A 22,530-nucleotide genomic window follows, 5' to 3' on the forward strand; every position below is an offset into this window, starting at 1 on the left:
GTTGCTGGGGACTACAACAGTATATATTGCGCTAATAGTAAACTTTTTTGCAACTTTTGACCTCTGTGCATTGCCATTCCTTCGATAAAGAAAGAAGCAAGCATGAGTGAAGGACACGCTCTTGAGCCTAACTACAACCTAGAGATCGAAAGAACATTCTGAAGAAGACAGAGAAACAACCGCCGACAACAACAAGAAAGAAATCCCAGAATGGCGAAACAACCGGAAGAAAGAGCCGCAAATGCAAACAACATCATGGCAAACCCCATTCTCCTGGTGAACGACCGCAATAGACCCATTCGAGACTATGTGTCACCTAACCTATATGATTTCTCCCCAGGAATCATGAGGCCAGCTTTGGACGGATTAAGGTTTGAGATGAAGCCAGTTATGTTACAAATGATCCAGAAAGCCGGACAGTTTGGTGGAAGGTGTGGTGAGGATCCGCACGCCCATCTCCGGAGTTTCATTGAAATTTGTAACACTTTTGTGTTTCCAAACTTCTCTGCTGAAGAAGTTTGACTCACGCTTTTCCCATTTTCGTTGTGCGATCAAGCAAGGAAATGGGCATATTCCCTCGAACCAGGGGAGATAACTTCGTGGGAACAAGTTGTCGAGAAGTTCATGAAGAAATATTTCCCTCCTACCGAGAATGCAAGAAGGAGGAAGTTAATCATGAATTTTGAACAGGAAATGGACGAATCGCTCAGCGACGCGTGGGTGAGGTTTAAGATATTAGTGTGAGACTGTCTGCACAACGGATTACCAGACTGTCTCTAGATGGAGATATTTTACCATGGATTGAATCTTGCATCGTAGACGGTTGCCAATGTGGCAGCAGCTGGTGGTTTGCTTGATAAAACTTATGATGAGGCTAAAAATATTCTTGATCACATATCAAAGAAAAATGAAGATTGGCAGGAAAGCGATCAACGAATAAAACTTCGAGAAGGTAACACAAATAATAGTGCCATCGCATCTCTACAGAATCAAATGAACGATGATTAATCTGTTATAGGGCATCAGAATCAACAACCCTGGAACGCAAAGAGGGAAGGTCAATGCAATTAAACAGACGAGCACGAGTTATGCTACTTGTGGAGAATCACATCCGATTGAAGAATGTCCAAGGAACCCATACTTTGTAAAGAACAACCCTTTCTCTAATACATATAACCCCGGGTGGAGAAACCACCCCAATTTTGCTTGGAAAAATAACCAACAACAAAATTATCAACCTATGGCGCAAAAAGAAAGACCGTCAGGCTTCTTCCAACGAATGAACGGTCAACAGCAAAAACAAGCCAGCAGCTCGCAAGCACTGCCATCATCCTCTTTGGAGAACCTATTAAAGCAGTACATTGAAAAGAATGAGATGGTCCTCCAGAACCAGGCAACTTCCATCCGCAATCTAGACCGCAAGGGACACTTCCAAGCTCAACTGAGCTCCCTCGCAACCCGGGGAACACAGGGAAAGAACAATGTGTTGGCTTTTTAGTCCTTAATCTCAAATTAATTAATTAATCAATGTTTTGATCATAAAAAACTCAATTTTTAATTACTGAAAATTTTAGTGTTTTAATATTTTCATAGCGTAGAGCTCGGAACAATGATTCCAACACCTCTTGAATCACTCACATCGAAGCTAAAACGAAGACGATATGACCGAAACAATTTTATAAAGAAAATACCATGGTAGATGACATGGCATAACCAGACCATTTGCATGTAGACATGTGACAGCATATTGGTTGAACGGTGAATCATTAAGAGATTAACATATGATGGACTTTTGATTTTTGGATTGATTTAAAAAAATGAAATTTAAAAGAAATTTAAAAGGAAAAATAAATTTAATATTATTTTATGTTTGTGTCTAACGACTAGTTTTTTACACATGGTATGTTTTTATTTTTGGATTGACTTTAAAAGGAAAATGAATTAAAAGGAAAATAAATTTAATATTATTTTATGTTTGTCTAACGGCTAGTTTTTGACACATTGTATGTTTTTTTTATTAATTTTAAAAAGAAAATGAATTTCAAAAGAAAAGGAATTTAATATTATATTTTGTTTGTTTCCAAAATTCAATGGTCCAAATTAATTGTGGTTTCTAAAAATTTTTCCATCTCTATATAAACCATCTTCCTCTCCAAATTTTAAAGGAACAAATTTTACATTTCATAATCCTCCAAAACTCCAAAGTTCCATTGTTGCTCTCTCTAAGTTCCCATTTTTTTTTTTCATCTTATTCTTGAGAGAGTGTTATTGTATTGTGAGGATAAATTTGTTGAGTGCTTAAACTTGTAAATCCACTCTAGTGAGAGTTGTATTGTGTTCTTCAAAAATTCTAACATTTGTAACAGTTTGATCCTAAATCGTGGAAAGGATCGGGTTTGCTCTTGAACTCGTAAAAGGAGCGGTGGTGTAATGGTTGGGCTCTAATCCGTGAAAAGAGTTGGATAGATTTTATTCAAATTCCCAAGAGGCGCTTGGGTAGTGGAGTAAGTCAAGTTTGACTAAACCACTATAAGAAATTTATTGTATGTTTTAGTTTGTTCTTATTTATTTGCTAAAATTTGATAGAATTAAATTATCACAGTTTTTGTCATCTTATTTGTTGCATAATTTGAATTTTTCTTATTATTTATAAAAAGTGTACTAATTATTTAATTTGGTTAATTTAGAAAAAAAAGTTTAATTAAACCCTATTCACCACCCTCTAGGGTTGCCATATCGATCCAACAATTAGTATCAGAGCGGGTTGCTCTTCTTGAAATAATTATTTTTGGATAAACTTAATTGTTTTTGAGCTATGGCAACTTTAGGTTTTATCCCTTTTACCGATAATCAATCTATTACAAAGCCTCCTTTTTTTAATGGTACTAATTATAGTTATTGGAAAAATAGAATGAGATTTTTCTTGCTTTCTATTGATTATGATTTATGGGATATTGTTGAGGAAGGTTTTAAAATTCCAACAAAAGATGTTGATGGTGTTAGCACTATAAAACCTAAGGAAGAATGGTCAATAAAAGAAAAGAAAGCATGCTCTTTAAATGCCAAAGCTATTAATTGCTTATTTTGTGCTTTGAATGAAGTTGAGTATAATAGAGTGTCTATTTGCAAAACCGCTAAAGAGATATGGGATAAATTAGAAATTACTCATGAAGGAACTAGTCAAGTAAAAGAAACAAAGATTGACATGTTAGTTCATCAATATGAAATGTTTAAAATTGATGAAAATGAAGCTATTTCCATTTCCGATATGTTTATTAGATTTACTAACATTGTCAATGCTTTAGAAGGACTTGGGAAAAAGTACTCAAATCTTGAGAAGATAAAGAAGCTATTGTGGTCTTTGCCTAAACAATGGGAGCCTAAAGTCACCGCCATTCAAGAGGCAAAGGATCTCAAATCTCTCTCCATTGATGAACTCATGGGCTCGTTGTTGACGCATGAGATAAAGATCAAGAAAAACATGGAGGATGAGAAGAAAAAGAAAGAAAAGAGTATAGCTTTAAAGACCATCTCTTTAGAAGTTGACTCCCAAGATGAAGATGGCCTTGATGAAGATGATGTTGCCTATCTTTCACGTAAGTATAAGAACTTCATCAAGAGAAAGAAGCAATTCAAGAAGCATCTCTCCAACCAAAAAGAGTCAAAAGGTGAAAAGAGAAAAAAGGATGAGGTAATATGCTATGAATGCAAGAAGTCGGGTCATATTAGAACCGATTGTCCTTTTCTCAAATCATCTAAGAAATTCAAGAAGAAAGCAATGAAAGCTACTTGGGATGATAGCGATGAAAGCGAAAGTGGGAGTGATAATGAAGAAGTGGCCAATTTTTGTTTCATGGCTCATAGTGACAAAGAGGATGAACAAAATGATGAGGTAACTCTAGAACCTCTTTCTTATAATGAATTGTTCGAAGCTTTTGAAAAGATGCAAAATGATTTAGAAAAACTTAGTTCAAAGTATGTTGTGCTTAAAAAGAAATACAATGTTTTATCTAGTAAAAATAAGTCTTTACCTGAAGAAATTGCTTGCTTAAAAGAGAATGAGCATGATGCTATGCACATTGATGAAATGAATATCTCTTGTTACAAGCATGCTTTTGATTGTGATGAGAAAAATGCCTTGCTTGACAAAGTTAAATTTCTTGAGCATGATAGTGGTGAAAAAGATAATTTGATTAAATTACTCAAAGAAAAGGAATTTAGTGCTTTGCAAGAACTTGATAAGGCTAAAGAATCTATTAAAAAGTTGACAATAGGTGCTCAAATATTAGACAAGATAATTGAAGTAGGCAAGCCTTTTGGTGATAAAAGAGGTTTAGGCTATATTGATGAATATTCTACTCCTTCAAGTTCTAAAACTATTTTTGTTAAAGCATCTTTAATATGCCTAAGCTTAATATGCCTAAGGTTGTGTCTAAGCATGTTAAATCTAACTTTATGCCTATATGTTATTATTGTGGTGTTGAAGGCCATATTAGACCTAAGTGTTTTAAATTGAAATGTGCTCATACTACTTCTCCAAGAAGAAATTTTTCTCAAAGGGCAAAGTTTCACAATGCTCCAAGGAATAATTTCTCCAAGAAAAGTAGAGTGCATAAATTTATTGTAAGAGATAAATCTTTGCATAATGTTGTTTGTTTCTCATGTGGCAAGTTTGAACATACAACTTATTCTTGTTACTTGTCTAAATCCAATGACTTAAATGTCTATGCAAAAATGAAATGGATTCCCAAGTTTGTCAATGCTAACCATCTAGAACCCAAACAAGTGTGGATACCAAAGAATCAAACTTGAACATTTGTGTTTGTAGGTTTGTTTGAAAGCCTCTAAGAAAAACAAGTGGTACTTGGATAGTGGTTGCTCGAGGCACATGACGGGAGACCCATCCAAGTTTGTCTCTCTCTCCAAAAAGGATGGAGGTCTTGTAAACTTTGGTGACAACAAGAAAGGTAAAATAATTGGTAAAGGTAGTATAGGTAATGAATCTTCTATTTTAATTGAAAATGTACTTTTGATTGATGGTTTGAAGCATGATTTACTTAGTATTAGTCAATTGTGTGATAAAGGCTTTAGAGTTGTGTTTGATAAAAAGAATTGCATCATTGAAAATGCTAGTGATAGAAAAGTTATATTTGTTGGAAATAGAGATGAAAATGTTTATACTATTGATTTGAATGATTGTCCTATTAATGATAAATATTTATCGGCTTTGCATAATGATTCTTGGTTATGGCATAGAAGACTAGGACATACTAGCATGCACTTAATTTCAAATATTTCCAAGAATTCTTTGGTTAGAGGTCTTCCCAAATTTAAATTTGAAAAAGACAAAGTTTGTGATGCCTGTCAAATGGATAAGCAAACTAAGTCCTCTTTCAAATCTAAAAATGTAATCTCTACAACTAGACCCCTTAAACTATTAGACATGGGCTTATTTGGCCCTTCTAGAATTGCTAGTTTTGGAGGGAACTATTATGCCTTTGTGATAGTTGATGTTTTTTCAAGATTTACTTGGGTTTTGATACTAAAACATAAAGATGATGCTTTGAAAAGCTTTTCTAGTTTTGCAAAAAAGTTCAAAATGAAAAAGGTTTTTTGATTTCTAAAATTAAGAGTGATCATGGAGGAGAATTTGACATAATTTCTCCGCTCCAAGAACTCCTCAACAAAACGGTGTAGTTGAAAGGAAAAATCGTACTTTGCAAGAATTTGCTAGATCAATGTTGCATGAGTATGGTTTACCTACATACTTTTGGGCGGAAGCCATTAACACCGCTTGTTATGTTTTAAATAGAGTTTTAATTAGATCTTCTTTGGATAAAACTCCTTATGAACTTTGGCATAACAAAATTCCAAATATTGGGTATATCAAAGTTTTTGGTTGCAAATGTTTTATTTTGAATAACAAAGAAAAACTTGGAAAATTTGATTCTAAGACGGATGTTGATATTTTTCTTGGCTATTCCTCTACTAGTAAAACTTATAGAGTTTTCAATAAAAGAACTTTAGTAATTGAGGAATCTATGCATGTAGTATTTGATGAATCTTGCAATGTTATTTTTAATGAGCTTATTTATAGTGATGTTTTAGAAGGAAATTTTGGAGATTTACTTGTTAGTGACAAAGACAAGGAAATTGTTTCAAGTAAGCAAGAGGTGAGCTTAATCGAAAAGAACGAAGTTGGTTCTTCATCCATGCCTAAAGAGTGGAGGTATGCTCCTTCCCATCCCAAAGAATTAATTTTTGGTGATCCCGAACAAGGTGTGAAAACTCGTTCCTCTCTTAATATGTTTAATAATCTTGCTTTTGTTTCTCAAATTGAACCAAAAAGTTTTAAAGATGTCAAAAATGATGAATTTTGGATTTTAGCTATGCAAGAAGAATTAAATCAATTTGAAAGGAATAAAGTCTGGGAGTTAGTCCCTAGGCCCTCTCATGCTTCTATAATTAGAACTAAATGGGTCTTTAGAAATAAAATGGATGAAAATGGAAATATCATTAGAAATAAAACTAGACTTGTAGCTCAAGGTTATTGTCAAGAGGAAGGAATAGATTATGAAGAAACTTTTGCACTCCAATTTTTAGCAATCAACGACTCAACTCTGAAATTTTTTTCCTATTTCTAGAAATCATTTCACTGCATTTCTTGGTGTCAAAACAAGTTAGCGTTGCTAGATTAGAAGCTATTAGAATGTTACTTGCTTTTTCTTCTTATAAGAATTTAATTTTGTATCAAATGGATGTGAAAAGTGCATTTTTAAATGGTTATATCATGGAGGAAGTTTATGTAGAACAACCTCCGGGGTTTGAAAGTTTTGATTTTCCTAATCATGTCTATAAGTTGAAAAAGGCTTTTTATGACTTAAAACAAGATCCAATAGCTTGGTATGATAGAATTAGTAATTTCTTGCTTAAGAATAGATTTAAAATGGGTAAAATTGATACTACTCTTTTTATTAAGACTAAAGAAAATGATATGCTTTTAGTACAAATATATGTGGATGATATTATTTTTTGTTCTACTAATCCATCTTTATGTGAAGAATTTTCTAAGTGTATGCATAGTGAATTTGAGATGAGTATGATGGGAAAACTTAGCTTCTTCCTTGGACTCCAAATCAAACAACTCAAGGATGGTATTTTCATAAGTCAAGAAAAATACACAAGGGATTTGCTCAAAAGGTTCTAATTCAATGAAGGTAAAATTGCAAAAACTCCTATGAGCACATCCACTAAGCTTGACAAGGATGAAAAAGGTAAGTGTGTGGATATAAAAACTTATAAAGGTATGATTGGATCTTTACTTTATTTAACCGCTAGTAGACCCGATATTATGTTTAGTGTATGTCTTTGTGCTAGATTTCAATCTTGTCCTAAGGAGTCACATTTACATGCCGTTAAAAGAATTTTTAAATATTTGCTTGGTACTATTGATTTAGGCTTATGGTATCCTAGAAATGTTGAATTTAATTTGGTAGGATATTCCGATGCGAATTTTGCGGGTAGTTTACTTGACCGTAAGAGTACTAGTGGGACTTGTCAATTTCTTGGTAGTTTCTTAGTTTCTTGGTTTAGTAAAAAGTAAAATTTAGTTGCCTTATCCACTACCGAAGCGGAATATATTGCGGTTGCTAGTTGTTGTGCTCAAATTCTTTGGATGAAACAAACTCTTTGTAATTTTGGATTAAAGTTTGATAATGTACCTATATTTTGTGATAATACTAGTGCTATTAATTTGACTAAAAATCCTATACATCATTCTAGGACTAAGCATATTGATATTAGACATCACTTTATTAGAGAGCATGTGCAAAATGATAATATTACTCTTAAATTTGTAGGCTCTAATAATCAATTAGTGGATATTTTTACCAAGCCTTTGAATGAAGAAAAATTTTGCAAAAATAGGCTTAAGCTCGGTATTATTCGTTGTGATGCCTCTTGATTTTATAATTTTACTTGTTAAATCTTTTAGAAGGCATTTTGATAGGGGGAGATATGGAAAGCATGTGTTAATATTCTTAGGGGGAGTTGTGCTAAATTTATGTTCATGTTGGGAAACATTTATGTAGTTCTAGATTTTTCTTAATTATTCTTTTTTATGATTCCAAGGGGGGAGAAGTTTAAGAAAAATATGCTATAAATTTGTTATGATTTTGATTGTATTAATTAAGGGGAGAATTTATTCTTTTGAGTGAATTTCAAGAATGATCTTTATGGTGATATCTTGAATTTTATTATGTGCTACATATGGTTTACATGTATTTCAAGCTATTTTTCTTGAATGGTTTGTCATCATCAAAAAGGGGGAGATTGTTGGCTTTTTGGCCTTTAATCTCAAATTAATTAATTTTAATTAATTAATTAATCAATATTTTGATCATAACAAACTCAATTTTTAATTACTGAAAATTTTAGTGTTTTAATATGTCCATAGCGTATAGCTCAGAACAACGATTCCAACACTTCTTGAATCACTCAAATCAGAGCTAAAACGAAGACGATATGATCGAAACAAGACTATAGAGAAAATACCATGGTGGATGATGTGACATAACCAGATCATTTGCATGTAGACATGTGGTAGCATATTGGTTAAATGGTGGATCATTAAGAGATTAACATATGATGGACTTTTGCTTTTTGGATTGATTTAAAAAATGAAATTTAAAAGAAATTTAAAAGGAAAAATAAATTTAATATTATTTTATGTTTGTGTCTAACGGCTAGTTTTTTTTACACATGGTATGTTTTTTATTTTTGGATTGACTTTAAAAAGAATAACTTTAAAAAGAATGAATTTAAAAAGAATGAATTTAAAAAGAATGAATTTAAAAAGAAAATGAAATAAAAAGAAAATGAATTAAAAGAAAAATGAATTTAATATTATTTTATGTTTGTGTCTAATGGCTAGTTTTTGACACATGGTATGTTTTTTATTAATTTTAAAAAGAAAAAGAATTTAATATTATATTTTGTTTGTTTCCAAAATCCAATGGTCCAAATTAATTGTGGTTTCTAAAAATTTTTCCATCTCTATATAAACCATCTTCCTCTCCAAATTTTAAAGGAACAAATTTTACATTTCATAATCCTCCAAAACTCAAAAGTTCCATTGTTTCTCTCTCTAAGTTCCCAATTTTTTTTCCATCTTATTCTTGAGAGAGTATTATTGTATTGTGAGGATAAATTTGTTGAGTGCTTAAACTGGTAAATCCACTCTAGTGAGAGTTGTATTGTGTTCTTAAAAAATTCCAACATTTGTAACGGTTTGATCCTAAATCGTGGAAAGGATCGGGTTTGCTCTTGAACCTGTAAAAGGAGCAGTGGTGTAACAGTTGGGCTCTAATTCATGGAAAGAGTTGGATAGATTTTATTCAAATTCCCAAGAGGCGCTTAGGGAGTGGAGTAGGTCGAGTTTGACCGAACCACTATAAAAATTACGGTGTCTTATTTTCTAACTCTTTTTTTTTTATTTTTGCAATTAATTTAAGCAATTTATTGTATGTTTTAGTTTGTTCTTATTTATTTGCTAAAATTTGATAGAATTAAATTATCACATTTTTTGTCATCTTATTTGTTGCATAATTTGAATTTTTCTTATTATTTATAAAAAGTGTATTAATTAGTTTAATTGGGTTAATTTAGAAAAAAAAGTTTAATTAAACCCTATTCACCCCCCTCCCCCCCCCCCCCCCCCCCCCACCCCTCTAGGGTTGGCATATCGATCCGACACAATGCCTAGCAGTCTCCTTGCTAAGTGGAAAGACGACAACGGAATAAGGGAAATAGCCTAGCAGGACCAATCCGAATGCGATGGAATCTAGGAACCCATTGACACAAGATGGATCAGAAGAGCTCGAGACGATGAAATCGGAAGTTGCGTCTACCTCTAAGCCTCTAAAACATGAAACAGAGGAGGTAGAGCTACCACCATTCCCACAAAGATTGAAAAAGAAGAAAATGATGAAGGAAAGATCGCTATGGTGGCATTAACGCAAAGATCAAACATTATAATCCCATTGAAGATGCGCGACTCTGGACGATACCCTGCTCAATTGAAGGGGTCTACATCGGTCAAGCACTATGCGATCTTGGGGCGAGTATAAATTTAATGCCACTTTCAATCTTCAAACAATTGAATGTGGGACAGCTGACGCCCACGACGGAGACTCTCCAGCTTGCGGACAGGTCCCTAGTACACCCTAAGGGAGAGTTGAAGGATGTCTTGGTCACAATTGATAAATTCATTCTACCGGTAAACTTCATCATTCTAGATCATGAGGCGGACGAAGATGTGCCCTGGTGATAACTTATAGAAATACAAGTTATTTATGCTGCCTTATCTAGATATTGTGGCCAAAAGAGAAGGAATATGCGTTGATTGTATGAAAATTAGCTCAGAAATACAATAATTATGAATTAACGCAATTACACCCACTAACATCGTCAAAATGGTAGAAGAGGATATTTTTACTCTGTTCTGCAAGAAACCAAGTCACCGCTTGCGATCAAGGCTCAACGAGAAACTGAACAACGCATCTCTGTTACATTGCGCCCGTCAATCAACAATGAAGAGACGATTAACGCAATGACGGCGCAATGTGACAGTCGATCCCGAGCTGAATTTCAACCGCATGCGGTAATAAATACAACACCGCATGCGAGCAACCGATCGAAAGATGCAGCTAAGCAATGCAAAGGCGTAGGATTGCGACATGTGTCTAACTAATCGTTGTATAGATTTGACGGTCTGATTGCATAACAGAAAGAATATTTATTCCTCCATCTTCGAGATTTCCATAATAAGAAGTGGGGTCCACAAGCCAAGAGTCAAAGCTTTTCACCTATAATTACCCCCATAGAATTCAGAGAAGATATACTTAATACAGATATAATTGAGATGAGGGCTAATTGCTGTTGAAGTATTGAGAGAGAGGTTGAGCTTAGTACTGATCAGAAGAAATCCAGGAAGAGAAGAGACATGGCCGAGAGGTGAGTCTCAGTGCGATTCTGTCAGATCCCCGCCGTGAAGCTCTGTGCTTAGATCTTGCTACTGGTTGAGCAAGCCTGAGAGGGAAGCTCATTCTTCCGCACGATCCATCCACACCGGCAAGCAAATCTCCATCTAGATCGACGCTAAGACGTTGGCGCTCATTTGTATTTGTTTCTAACTCTATTTTCATCAAGTGCATTTCATCTTCTTAATCTCTTCATTCACAAATCATGTATCAGATGCTAAATAGTTTTATTGAATGTCTCGATCGTTTCCATTTCCACTTCTCTGTCTATTTTCGCTCCTCCGTTTATCGATTTCTCCATGAAGTTTTCTTAAAACCTTGGTAATTAATATGGATTAAATGAGTAACTTAATCTGTGATAAAGAGATAAATGCGTTTAGCTAAAGCATGCTAGACAGAATCTTCACCTGCGAGAGCAGAAGTGAAAATGTCATTCTGCTCTGTCGAGAGAAGGTTAGAAGAATGCGTTAACTAAAGCAAGTAGTACTTCTAGAGATGAAAGCAACCCTGCATTCATTACGTTCGTCCCTGTTTCACCACAAAGATGTGAGAACGTGGCCGATCACCGAGAGGTGTACGCCAAGGGAAAAGCGGAACCGTACTGATATCTTTAGCGCAATTAGGAAACTTGCAATGTTTGTATTAATTATATTTTTTGTTTCTGCTTCGTACATAAGACTTGTCACTACATTACACGATCTTTGCATAATCTTCACAGCCAGCCTTGACCTCAGTATCTTGTATCATGAAACCTGTATCTTATATCATCTTAGCTTAGATTTACTTTAACGCAATTTACCTTAACGCAATTTATGTTATTATCACATTTTTACCGCTTTACTTTACTTTATCGCATGTTTAATTTCTTGTACACAAATTCTTTTATAAATTGAAAAAGCCCTGGTCGCATGTATCACAAGCATAACGCAATAACCTAAAACAGTCCCTATGTTCGACCTCGAATCACACCGAGAAACTTGCGGTAAAATTATACTTGGTTTCAATGCAAGGAAACTTGTGACAACACACGGCATACTGCATCTAGAAGTAGTATCACATATCATCATATATCGCTATGCATATCCATATTTGTATCAGCACATTGTTTAAGACTAAAATTTGCATTACACCTGGTCGTGTTCAAATTGATGTGCACAAAGGAGAGATCACGATGAGCATCAATGGGAAGAAGCTCAAGCTTGAGGCAATCAAGATCCTAGAGGATCAAGAAAAGGAGAGAAAACGTCCGTGGAGCTGAAAAATCTTGACTGAAGAAGAAATGAGCGGTCCCTGCGTTGATATGCGACACAAACTCATCAGGGACGCATTTTTTTAGTATCCTTTTGATATCTTTCTTTTATGAACTTACCTTACTTTTTGTATAACCACTACTCCTTAGAATTTCCAACTCTGACGTTCACACTTTTTACCCTATCAATATTAAGCAATGATCATAGTGAACGATTGCGGTGGAGCTATGCGATAACCTAAAAACACGCGACCAGTTCGATCAGCCCATCATAATCGAGGAATCGGCCCACTACAAGCAAGGATGCGATCACAGATGATGTGGGCAACAGAGCAAATTTGGGGGTTGTATCTTTCTTTGACTCTTTTATTCCAAATTTTGCACTTCTCATATCTCATTTTAATATTACTAATTTTATTATCGCATCCTCTTTAGTTTGACGCAATCATTGAATTTTGATTACTTTATTTAGTCACCACATTCTTCCCCATACCAATTATGATTTCAATGATGAAATTCATGACTTTATTTCTTACCGCATGTACTAGAGTTAACTTAATCTCAAGACAATCAATTCATGAAACATTTCTAAAAGTTAGCGGTCTACTAGCTTTCTTTCAAAACGATTTTTATGAAATTTCCTAAGAGCATCGCATGGTCTATCATCAATGAGGACATTGCTGTGTATAAATTTAAGGGTGCTAGTATTTATTTTCAACCTTGCTACTTTTAGACTTTCAATCAAACAAAAAAAAAAATTAACATTGAGATCGGATCCTGCTTGTAGTTGGATATCCGCATGACACTCGTAGGGGCAAGCCAAAACGAAGGTAGGAATCGTGATCAGCACATAAATCAAGTGATCACAACTCTGCTACCAAATAAAGAAATGAGCACGAGTTTAGACTGAGAAAGAGTGCCTTGTTCGTAGTTAGATGCTCACATGACACCCGTGGGGGCAAGCCAAGACGAAGACTAGGCACTTGAATCAGCGCAAGATCACAAAAATAATATCTAAAACGTGCAAGGATAAAAATCATTTGGAAACACCCCGGTTGGAGAAAGTTTTGAAATAAATCATGTGATGTCCAGGAAACGAGTAAAGTTTTTTTGAAGGTTAAACTTGCGGTCCCTAAGTATTAGAAATATTTTAAGAAAATATCATGATAGAAATTAAGAAGGCGTTGGTACATGAAATTTGAATAAGGCACATTGAGAAATCTAGGTAGGGTAAAAACAGTTGACTTTTTAAAGAAAATCTTTAGTTTATGCTTGGGGATAAGCATTGTTTTAAATCTGGAGGTGTGATAACTGTAACATAAAAATTGATCTAAGCAACAAGTCCATGTCCCCGTTACCATTCCCCGACAACGGCGCCATAAACTTGTTACGCAGTTAACTATACAATGATGCACGCAAGGTACAAATCCATGTGATACTACTTCTAGATATGCGTTAATTAACAATGTTCTTGTAGTATGTTGTGCGTTGTCACAAGTTTCCTTGCATTGAAACCAAGTATAATTTCACCGCAAGTTTCTTGGTGTGATCCGAGGTCGAACACAGGGACTGTTTGAGGTTATTGCGTTATGCTTGTGATACATGCGACCAGGGGTTTTCAATTAATAAAAGTTGTTGTGTACAAGAATATAAACATGCGATAAAGTAAAGTAAAGCAGTAAAGATGTGATAATAAAATAAATTGCGTTAAAGTAAATCTAAGCTAAGATGATACAAGATACAGGTTTCATAATACAAGATACTGAGGTCAAGGCTGGTTGTGAAGATTATGTGAAGATCGTGTAATGTGGTGGCAAGTCTTATGTACGAAGCAGAAACAGAAGAGATAATTAAGACAAACATCGCAAGTTTCTTAATTGCGTTAAAGGCATAAATACGGTTCCAACTTTCCCTTGACGTACACCTCTCGGTGATCGGCTGCACTCCCACATCTCTGTGGCGAAACAAGGACAAATGTGATGAATGCAAGGTTGCTTCCATCTCTGGAAGTACTTCTTGCTTTAGTTAACACATTCTTTTAACCTTCTCTCGACATATCAGAATGGCATCTTCACTTCTACTCTCACAAGTAAAGATGTCGTCTAACATGCTTTAGCTAAACATTCTTATTTCTTTAGCAAAGATTAAGTTACTTGTTTAATTCATATTAATTACCAAGGGATTAAGAAGACTTTATGAAGAAAGCGATAAACGGAGGAACAGAAATAGACAGAGAAGGGGATATGAAAACTAACGAGACATTCAATAAAATTATTAAGCGTCTGATACATGATTTGTTAATGAAGAGATCAAGAAGATGAAACACAGTGATGAAAATAGAGTTAGAAACAAATACAAATAAAAGGCCAACGTCTTAGCACCGATCTGGATGGAGATTTGCTTGCCGGTGTGGATGGATTGTGCAGAAGAATGAGCTTCCTTCTTAGGCTTGCTCAACTGGTGGCAGGGATCTAAGCACAAAGCTTCACGGTGGGGATCTGGCAGAATAGCACTGAGACTCACCTCTCGACCTTGTCTCTTTTCTTCCTGGATTTCTTCCAATCGGTACTCAGCTCAGCCTCTCTCTCAGTAATTTAGCAACAATTAGCCTTCGTATCAATTATACCCGTATCAAGTATATCTTCTCTGAATTCTATGGGGGTATTTATAGGTGAAAAGCTTTGACTCTTATCTGTGAACCCCACTTCTTGTTATGGAAATTTCAAAGATGGAGGAATAAATATTCCTTTTGTTATGCAATCAAACCGTTAAATCTGCACAATGGTTAGTTGTACACGTGTCGCAATCCTCCGCCTTTGCATTGCTCAGCTGCATCTTTCGATCGGTTGCTCGTATGTGGTGTTGTTTTTATCACCGCATGTGGTTGAAATTCAGCTCAGGATCGACTGTCGCATTGCATCATTATCGCGTTAATCGTCTCTTCATTGTGGATTGACGGGCGCAATGTAACAGAGATGCATTGTTCAGTTGCTCGTTGAGCCTTGATCGCAAGCGGTGACTTGGTTTCCTGCAAAACAGAGTAAAAATATCCTCTTCTACAATCTTGACGATGTTAGTGGGTGTAATTGCGTTAATTCATAATTATTGTATTTCTGAGCTAATTTTCATACAATCAACACATAGTCCTTATCTTTTGACTAATGGGCAGGCAGAGAAGGGATGCCTATGAAAATTCCAAGATCTATAAGAAGAAAACCAAGAAGTGGCATGACAACCGCATAAACAACCGGACATTCACCGAAGGTCAACAGGTATTATTATTTAATTCTCATTTGCGATTGTTCCTTGAAAAGTTGAAGTCTCACTGGTCTGGGCCATTCCGAATCAAGACTATCTTTCCTCATGGTGCAGTGGAACTAACAAATTTAGACGGGAACAACGCGTTTAAAGTCAATGGTCAACGAATTAAGCCTTACTACGGAGGCGACTTCTAGCGATGCATGGATACCATTGACTTGGGCAAGCAAGATTAAACTGCTTGCGAGGGAAGCGATTGCGGTAATTCTGAGAACTTCTTTCAGCCAGCATCCCTCTATGTTTACTTGCTTTCTTTCTAGTTTTTCTTTTACTGCTTTCTAAATTACGTATTTAGTACTTTTTATAATTAGCCTTTAATGCTTTCTGTAATTCTCTTCAATTTAATTTTTTCATGTCATGTTTAATTCCTTTAATTTGTACACATTAGTAGTGTTGTTCTTTAATTTTTGTGAATGATTGGATGAAGCAGTAAACATCGCAAAGTCTTTCAACTTTGCGATTGTTGATGAATTAAACAAAAATTAAAAATTAAAAATTGGTATGTAATGCGTTGATGGGTGCATTGTGTGTTAACAAGAGACACCTTGCGTCCATTACACTCAACTGCATTGCGTTGAGGGGTGTGTTGCGCGCGTGTGTGTCCTTTGCCCATCCTTAGCAAAATGCACTGGTAGCAATACCGTGCGCCTGATCCTCCAGAAATGTGTTTAGTTAAGGGGTGTGTTGCGGCGATGCATGCGTTGTTGCCCGTCCTCAGCAAAAATGTATTTGCGTTAAGGGAAGCACGGTGTTAATTTTTAATCGTGCACCCGTCTGAATCAGATTTAAAAGATAATTTCAATTCATTGTTTTTCTAAGTTAATGATATTCTTTGATTCTTTGTACAGGCAACAATTTTTGTATTGCATTATTCAACACTTTATTATAGAAAATGGAAATCTCATTTAATCTATGTTCAATCTCTCCACACTTCGCATGAGTAGCTAAATTTCTAAATAGGTTGAGAAGTACTTAGCTAGCATGACCTAAGATTTACATTTTATGTGATCATCTTGTCTTATGTATGTGTCATTCACCCTTTAGAGATACTTGAGAGAGTAGTCTAAAGATAGAATCTAGACTTGAGAGAGTTAGATTAGAATCTAGGCTTGAGAGAGTCAAATTAGAACCGCATAAGCAAGAAATAGAAACTTAGACATAAGTTCTATCGCTATTTACACATCATATGCACCCTAGAAATAGGATATGATAGTATGCGGTCACCTTATTTTATGTATACATTATGCATCATTGCATAGACAAGAATAGAGGCTTAGACATAAGTCCTATCGACTTTTTCGTATACATCACATGCATCCTAGAAATACGAATTATGGCATTTGCATTGAGAGATGACATGCTATTGTTTATGTGTAGCATGATCACATAACTTGTACGTAATCTTAGGTAATATTAGCTAAACCCTTTCTCAACCCATTCATCACATACTCATTGTACTTTTCGATTTCATCAACTTTTCGTTCGAACTCTATCGCATAGGAAATTTTCTTAATCAAAACACCACCCAACTTATTTGTTTTCACCACCGCAAGAGAATCAAAGTAACTATCGCATATTATTCAGTAGTCCCTATGTTCGACCCTAGACTTACCAGGAAACCTAGTGAGGCTTATACTTGGGTCTTATTAGGAAAACTTGCATGTTCATCGCATAATACATAGCACCGCAAACTCACACCATAATCACATCACAATTCACAACGCATCAATGATTCTGAGGCTCCTTCGAATTTTCCACAACCCCGTTGTTATCATAATAAATTGTGATAGGCAAATCCATATTTGGAACAACTTCCAAATCTGAAATGAATTTCCTCAGCCAAACAACCTTCTTAGTTGCTTCACAAGCGGCTACATATTTGACTTCCATAGTGAAGTCCGTGATACATCCTTGTTGATGTTTTGCCACACTACAGCCCCTCCATTCAGAGTGAACACTGACCCCGATGTCGATTTACGAGAATCTCTATCGGTCTGAAAGTCAGAGGTCGTGTATCCTGTAAGGATCAGATCCTTATCTCCATACACGAGCATATAGTCCCTCATTCTTGAGGATACTTGATGATCGTCTTGACTGTCGTCCAATGATCAAATCCTGGATTGGACTGATAATGACTGACAATCACTACTACATAGCAAATGTCGGGTCTAGTACACAACATTGCATACATTAAGCTTTCTACAGTTGAAGCATAGGGAATCCATCTCATTTCCTCAACCTCTTGAGGTGTCTTAGGACATTGATCTTTATACAAAACGATTCGATGCCTGAAGGGTAACAAACCTCTCTTGGAATCCTGCATCTTGTACCTGATCAACATTTGATCGATGTACGATGCCTTAGACAAGGCTAACCTCTTGTTCTTACGATCCCGAATGATTTGGATCCTTAGAATATACTGTGCTTCACCCAAATCTTTCATTTGGAATTGGACAGCTAGCCACTTTTTAATGTCAGTCAAAAATCCTACATCATTCCCAATGAGTAGGATATCATCCACATACAGTACCAGGAAAACTACTGAGTTGTTGATGATCTTCTTGTAAACATAAGGCTCATCAACGTTCTGATCAAAGCCAACGACTTGACAGCAATGTCAAATCTGATGTTCCAAGATCTAGATGCTTGTTTCAACCAATAAATGGACCTATTCAGCTTTTAAACTCTTTGCTCTTGATTTAGAACTACAAACCCCTCTGATTGAGCCATGTAGATGGTTTCCTCGAGATTACCATTAAGAAAGTCAGTCTTGATGTCCATTTTCCATATCTCATAATCATAAAATATGGCTATGGACAGGAGTATCCTGATAGACTTAAGCATGGCAACAGGTGAGAAAGTTTCCTCATAGTCCACTCTCTCAACCTAGGTATAACCCTTTGCCATGAGTCTAGCCTTAAAGGTTTGCACCTTTCCATCTACACCTCGCTTTCGCTTATAGATCCCTTTACACCCTATAGGTCTTACCCCATCAGGCAGATGCACAAGCTCCCAAACGTTATTGAAGTACATAGACTCCATCTCCTAGTTCATGGCTTTAATCCATTCATCCTTGTCAACATCCTCCATTTCTTTCTTAAAAGACAATGGATCCTAGACCCCATCATTAGAAATGACGTTTTGGGCTTTAGTCAAACCCATGTAGCAATCCGATGGGTTCAAAACCCTCCCACTACATTAAGGCAGTCTCAACTTCTGAGCTGGTTTACTAGATGTATCGACATCAACAACTCTTGTTGATCTATCGGCCTGTTCAACAACTCTTATTGAACCCTCAGTAGTCTCAGTCTCACTAGAAATCTCACATAAAACAAGCTTACTTCGTGGTTTGTGATCCTTTATGTGGTCTTCTTCCAAGAAGATAGCAATTGTTGAAACAAATACATTGTTCTCACTCGGATCATAGAAGTATCCACCTCTCGTTTCCCTGGGGTAGCCTATTGTTGTGCGGCGGATGTAATGCCATCACAAGGTTGATGATGATGATGATATGCGATGTCTTATCTTAATCACGCTGCCAGATAATATATGCGATGCTACAAAATTCACTATAGAATGCATTCATGTATTTTATGTGTGTCACAAGTTTTCTTGCGATGAAACCAAGTATAATTCCACCACAAGTTTCTCAGAGTGATCCGATGTCGAACACGGGGATTTGCAATGCTTATGTGACAATGATGTGATATATGCGACTGTAATCAAATTAAGATTGTGAGGTGCTGAAAAGTAAAATGCGATGATAAATGAATAAACAGGTAAATAAATATGAAGTTGTGCAAAGTGTGTGTAAGAGAATGCGATGGCAAGTCTTTATGGATAGAATCAGAGTGAGAATGGGTTTGGGGAAAGAACATCGCAAGTTTGTCAATCCTGCAGAGGACACAACTAAGGTTCCGTCTTCCCTTGGCTTACACCTCTCAGTTATCGTCTGCGTCACCATATCTCTATGATGATCAGGGATGAACGTTTGTGAATGCAAGGTTGTTTCCATCTCTAGAAATACGTCTTGCTTTAGTTAACGCATTCTATCAACCTTCTTTCGAGAGGTGGATTAGCATCTTCACTTCTGCTATCACAGGTGAAGATGCCATTTAGCATGCCGATAACTTGTAGAAATACAAGTTATTTATACTATTTTATTTAAATATTGCGACCAAAAGAAAGGAAAGTTGCGTCAATTATATAGAAATTGGCTAAGAAATGCGAGAATTATAAATTGTCATCAATACACCCATTAACACCATTGCGATGGTAGAAAAGAATATTTCATGTCTGTTTTGCAGGAAATCAAGTCACCGCATGTGTTCATGGCTCAAGATAAACTGAATAACGCATCTACGTCGCATTGCGCCCATCATTTAGGAATGAATAGACGATCAACGCAATGACGGTGCATGCGATAATCGATCAAGAGCTAAGCGATCAACACAACATCAACCGCATGCGGTCATAAAAAAAAACACTGCATGCGAGCAAACAATCGAAGATGTGAAGGGCAACGCAAATGTAGAGGATTCTGACGTGTGTACAACTGACCGTTGTGCATTTCAGACGGGATTGATTGCATAACATAAGGAATATTCACTCCACCATATCCGGAATTGCCTTAATAATAAAGTGGGGACCACAAGTCAGAGAGTCAAAGTTTAGCCTATAAATAGCTCCAGCCATTCCACTGAAAAAGGATGCTTGAATACATAGAAAAGTATATATATTGATCTGAGAGAGAGACTGGTTGAGTGACTAATTAGAGTAGATCTGGGAAAAATTAAGAGACAAGGCCGAGAGGTGAGTCTCCGGGCAAATAATCCTTCCGATCCCCACCGTCGAAGCTTTGTACGAAGGTCACCTCTACCAGACGAGCAAGCCTGAGAGGGAAGCTCTTCTGTTCATCCATTCCATAAGCCGGAAAGCAAAACCTCCGTTCAGATCTGTGTCAAGACGTTGACACTCTTCTGTATTTGTTTCTATCTCTTTATAATCACTTGTACTCATCTTCTTAAATCTTTATCATTCACACCATGTATCAGACACTTAATCTTAGTATTGAATGTTATGATCATTTCGATTATCATTTCTCTGTCTATTTCCGTTCACCCATAATCCATTTTCTCCATGATGTTTTCTTAATCCCATGGGTAATTAGCAAGAATTAAGCAAGTAAATTAATTGGGTTAAAGAAATAATTAAGTTTAGTCAAGGCATGCTAGACAACATCTTCACCTGTGAGAGCAGAAGTGAAGATGTCATTCCACCTATCGAGAGAGGGTTGGAAGAATGCGTTAACTAAAGCAAGAAGTACTTCTAGAGATGGAAGCAACCTTGCGTTCACCACGTTCATCCCTGTTTCACCATAGAGATATGGGAACACGGCCGATCACCGAGAGGTATAAGCCAAGGGAAAGCGGAACCTTAGTTACATCTTTAATGTAACTAACAAACTTGCGACGTTTGTACTAATTATCCTTTCCCCTTCTGATTCATCCATAAAGACTTGGAACGTTGCCAAAGGATGCAGTGATGCAGGTGCAGGTGTCTTCAATCAGAAACTTGGCGATTCAAGTAGGGTAGCTGGCATCCGAGCTATGTAATAGAACACCTGGAACGTTGCCAAGCAATTCTGAAGCCCCTGAATCTCACGGGAAGGAGCAATGTCCCTGAAGACATTGGGCAGGCAAGCTGGACCGCCTGCAGAGGTGTGGATTGCGTTCATCAGGAGAAAACTGTTTTCCTGTCCATATCTCAATCCTATGTCTACTTGCTTTATGAATTTATTGCTTCATAAACTTTGTCATTTATTGCTTCATTCAACGTATTTTTAATGCTTTATGAATTTATTTTCTTTCATTTAATTCACTTGCATTTACTTTCGTGCTCTCTCTAATTTTCTCACTTTTCTGTATTAAATGTGTTATTCTTAAAACTTGGTGAATGATTGTGTAATAAGAAGAGAATTAATATCGCAAGGTCTTTGTAACTTGCGTTGATGAAAAAAAAATAATAAAACAATCAACATCCGGTATGCATTGCGATGATGGGTGCATCTTGTACCAACAAGATACACTTTGCGTTCATCCAACTCAAATGAATTGCGCTGAGGGGGGGTGTTGCGCTTGTATGTGTTCTTTGCCCGGCCTTAGAAAAAATGCATTACGTTGATGTAGTGTTGCGCTGGTAGAAATACTGTGCGCCCGTCCTCCAGAAATGCATTGAGTTAAGGGGTGTGTTGCGGGGATACGTGTTTTGTTGCCCGTCCTCTGCTAAAATGCATTTGTGTTGATGAATTGTTGATTCTTAACCTTGCGCTCATCCGAATAAAATACCAAAGAAAATTCTTTTTGCAAATTGAGAGTTCTAATCGCTTCAGCTTCCAAGGACATGATGAATCTGCAGACGAAAGGACGTACGACTCTACAAATTCATAAATGAGAGGAGCGTGGCGGCAGGCTTTTTGAGGAACTCGAGGCCTGCCACCGCAGAATCTGCATTGGGCCCATCAAGGCCCAACCTATAAATTTTGTACTCTTCGTCTTAGGTCGTTTACTTGCCTCATTTTGCCAACAGAAACCCCAGAGCCTTTGCATACCAGATTTTCTTCCTTCCCAAAACCTTAAAGAAATTCCCAGTGTTCTTACTCCGGCATCCATGGCAGACCAATCTTCCCAACCATCTTCTTCACCCGCATCACCCTCCAAAGCCCAACTCACTGCACGAGAGGCAGCATTCCTTGCAACAAACCGCCATCTCGCCACCTAGCCACAAACCATCCCTGGAATCATCGAAAAACCTCGGTGAAAGCCTGTAGAAGTCGTACCACTCTAGTTCAAAAGGGGGCAGAGTTTAGAGAGCACCCCACTCCCAACATTTTCCTCTGAAAGTGAAAAGAAAAGAAGGGATGAT

This window comes from Benincasa hispida, chromosome 5, assembly GCF_027475165.1.
Source record: "Benincasa hispida cultivar pf3 chromosome 5, pf3_genome.v1.1, whole genome shotgun sequence".
NCBI lineage: Eukaryota > Viridiplantae > Streptophyta > Magnoliopsida > Cucurbitales > Cucurbitaceae > Benincasa > Benincasa hispida.